This window comes from Anoplophora glabripennis, unplaced genomic scaffold, assembly GCF_000390285.2.
Source record: "Anoplophora glabripennis isolate ALB-LARVAE unplaced genomic scaffold, Agla_2.0 scaffold2469, whole genome shotgun sequence".
NCBI classification, from domain to species: Eukaryota; Metazoa; Arthropoda; class Insecta; order Coleoptera; family Cerambycidae; genus Anoplophora; species Anoplophora glabripennis.
In genome coordinates, this window is record NW_019418547.1 from 4,698 (window position 1) to 5,171 (window position 474).

Here is a 474-nt window from a genome sequence, read left to right on the forward strand (position 1 = left end):
TTAGGGAAACTGGCGCCCGAGATTAAAACCGACTATATAAGTTATTAACTAACATTACCGTTTAGAGTCCAGTCCGAGGAATAAAAGACCTTTCCGAAAAATTCAATTACAGGGGGTATACACACCATAGTTAAAAGTAATAAAAATTTACACCGAACGATCCATAGAGAGAGAACCGAGGAAAAGTGCGTCACATAGGTCTGACCTTGTCCATGACCTTGAAAATCTTGTCATGGTAAAATCGATTTTTTCAAACGTGCACTACTACTTTTGACTCCGGGAATGGAAAGAGCAAAAATTTTACATTTATACATGACCTTGACCGCGACCTTGACCATGACCTCGAATACCATGACAAGGTCAAATCGATTTTTTCAATCGTACGCCACTACTTTTGACCCCAGAAATGGAAAGCGCAAATATTTTTGTTGCATTTGGGAAGCTACTTGTTGCCGCATATGTATACATACATAC